Below are 3,743 nucleotides of genomic sequence, written 5' to 3'. Positions count from 1 at the left end.
GTGACTCAATGGAAGAAAAGACTTGGCAATGTACTCCTGTAAAGATTGTTGTTGTTAAGAGCTTTTGGTTTCAAAATATTGACCCTGTATATGATTTCTGAGCAATAACTGGTGGGTGTGGTACTGTGGGTTAATGTGCCAGACTGCAAAGCCATTTGAACTGCAAGGTCAGAGGTTCAAACTCACCAGCTATTGCTCAGAAATAATATACTCCTCAGAAACCCGATACAGGGTCGCTATGGGTCTGAACCAACTAGATGACACTTAACAACAACAACAACAACTTTGCAGTTAGGACTCTCATGCTTATCTTACAGTGCCACACCAGGATAGCCTAGAAAATCATATAAGGCAGTTATGCCCTATTATATAGGTCCTCTATGAATTGAGATCCACTTGAGGGCACACAACAGGGTTACATGAATGCAGTAATGAACAAAGCTCCAAAGGGACATTAATTGAGCCAGCAAGTGCATTCTGAGTTTATCAGAAGCCAATCCGTATGTATTCATGTCAATATCTTGGCTCTCACACTATGTTGTTGTTAAGTGCTGTTGAGTTGGTTTCCACTCATAGCAACTCTGTATAGGGTTTCTGAGGAGCAGCTGGTGGTTTTGAACTGCTGATTTTGTGGTTCATAGTCCAGCACTGATCCTACAGGGCCACACCATAACTATTATACTATAGTTTTGCAAAGTGTTATCATGGGGGGAAAACAGGTAAAGTATATTCAGGATATCTCTGTATATCCTGAATATACTTTGAGATGTACATCTACAATCATCCCATTACAAAAATAAATTTAAATCAAAGCATGATTGTAACATTTTTTAATAAGTAGACTCATTTTCTTTCCCTGTCAATTAGCATTTTTCATGACTCTAAAGGTGATCTATTTTTTGTTGTTTATTGTTTGTTTCTGATGTTTTGTTTATTTTTAGAGGACTTTTTGTATTGGAGAAGCTGTATTTGAATAAAAATTTCTTGAATTTGTTATCGGCCCCAGTATCTTCTACTTATAAACTCCATAACCTCATACTAATACTCTGGGAACCCTGGCCATCCACCTGGAATGCTTCCTGATTGTTTTTCAGTCTTCTCCTGGTTGAGATGGCTGTTTCCGAAACCAGTCACAGCCCCATCTCAGGGAAAGGAAGTCAAAAAAAAAAAAAAAATGTCTCAAACCTAATTATATAGACTCATTGGAGAAATTTGATTTTAATTATTCCAAAAACATTCATTCATTCCACAGAAATTTATTGAAATTTATACAGCAATTTAAAAATCACTTCTGTTTTGAGGATATATTTTGTACTCTTGATTTAGACCTGGGTTTGAGTATTAGGTCTGCAATTCAACTAGACATTAAGTCCTTAAACTTCTGTTTTTTTGTTTCCTCATCTGTAAAACGAGCATAGTAATAATAATTGTATCTATTTCATAGGATTTTTGTGAAATCAGATTTAATATATGCAAAATGTTTAGCTTGTTTCTCTCAATATAGTGAATATGTATTAGATATTAGCTCACTACTCATCCCCCACTCCTTTTCCAAGTTCTGTTTTGTAAGAAAAACTGCAATATACTTGAACGTTAGCTAAACAAAGTAGCAATGAAGGTGTTTGGTTGTTGTTATTGTTTTTAAGCATTGATTATTGCACTTTCTTCTTATAGGCTCTCTTTTCTACCCACTGTAACATGCATTACAGTTGACATTTATATAAGTAACACACTTGATTGTCATTACCTGGGTTATATGCAATGACCTCAGCATTAACTGTAATCGGTATATTAGTATTAACTGTAACACAGTATATTAAGGGTGATACCATCAAGACAACCTAGAATCTCTTATAATTTATCTTTTTAAAAGGGCAAATAATTCACACACTTTGGAACTACAACTACAGGCTGTATCCCATTATTTGCAACTCAGCTCACATTAGTGTGTTGTCACACCAAAGTTGAAAATTATTGAAATAAAAGGACATTGCTGGATTTCTTAATCAGAAACACAGTAACACTATTGTTCTCCTGGTTTAAACATTTCAATTATTAATATATCTTAATACCAATGACTCTCTAGGATAAGCATTTAAATGCAAGGCCAGTGTGAACTGTGAAGTCAGTGATTCAAAACTCACCAGCCATTCCTTGGAAACCCTATAGGTCGCTACGAGTCGAAACAGACTAGACAACACTGAATAACAACATTACCATTAAAGAAGACAATTCAGAAGTTACTCCACTTTAATTACTAGAAATAGGGTTAAATATCTTCTTTATATTTATATCACACACATATACAAAATATTTATATCAGCCTGTTTCAGTATCTTTTTCTAAGTTAAATTCAGAAGATTTCCCTGAAAATGTGAAATCTTATGTATCTTGGGAGAGAATATAACAATACACAACTTTGAATTTTTCAGGGTTTCTGCAGTTTGAGTCATTATCCATTCCTATTCTTCCTGCTTACAGTTTCAGTAATCTGCAGGGATAAAGCAATATGGGCAACCAATTTGAGTCTGTTTACATGAATTTATGATTCTATTAAATGCTTATATTCTTTGACAGACTATTGTTGTTGTTTAGTGCAGTTCAGTTGCTTCTGACTCATAGCGACCCTGTATAGGGTTTCCATTGAACTGCTCGTGGGTTTAAACTGTTGACCTTGTGATTTGCAGCTCAATGGCATTCCTATATCATCACATCAGGAGTTCAGACCATGGTGGGTATTTAAATTATTGTACTGCATTCTGGCAATAAGCATTGCAACAAGAAAAGTGTGCAAAACAAATTCCATTCTGAAAATAAAATTTTGTAAAGAGAATGCAAAATGTTATAATAAGTATCCATTTATTCCCATGATAATAACTGCAAGAAAAATGGAAAATAGTACAAACCTAAATCTCTAATTATGGAGAACACAGAAATTTATAACAGAATATAAGAAACTCAATTTAAAGAATCTTCTCTTTACAATGATGATGCACCTTTGATATTTCCAAGAAAGGTGAGGTGTTTTTGAATTTCCATAACTGTTTAATAACAAGTCGGTTTTAATCTTTCTAACTTTTGATTACTAATACTCTTATTGTACAGACTGATAACTGATGATTTCCATTCAGTAGGTAACTGATGTAACTCTCTGTATTGTTATTTACATGCTTATTTTGTATTTCAAAAGTATTGTTATTTGAATGGATAACATCTTGAAACACATAGAATTTCATAGCATAACTATGTTATATAAAAACAAGTTTCTTTTTCTTGTAATTAGGTCAGATAATTTTTTTTTATCTCCATTCAAATTATATTTATTTAGAATTTCTCCTTCAAGAAAAAAAACTGTATCTTGATGTATATCACACACACTGATAGTTGTCAGCTACAGTTAAACTGATATTAACTAAAGTATATCAGTGCTTCCTTTTTTGTTTAAATGTGAATTTACTTTTTTGTTTACTCAACTCCTGGCAAACCAGCAATCAAACACTCATATAGCAAGTGGGATTTCCTCTACCAGAGAGAAATATAGGGCCATTTAAGGAATTCTGGAAACAGATTTTCATGATATAAACCTGATGGAAAATATCTGTTAGTAGGTTAAACACCCCCACATTTAAAATTATATCATCTGAAACTCATCTTTTTTTGGCGCAAAAAAATTAAGTAATGAGTACATAACACAATTTGAGGCCTAGATGATAGTGCATGATTTTATTTAAAATACAGAATTC

The sequence above is a fragment of the Chrysochloris asiatica genome, unplaced genomic scaffold, assembly GCF_000296735.1.
Source record: "Chrysochloris asiatica unplaced genomic scaffold, ChrAsi1.0 scaffold00464, whole genome shotgun sequence".
Lineage (NCBI taxonomy): Eukaryota > Metazoa > Chordata > Mammalia > Afrosoricida > Chrysochloridae > Chrysochloris > Chrysochloris asiatica.
This window is presented reverse-complemented; position numbering follows the sequence as displayed.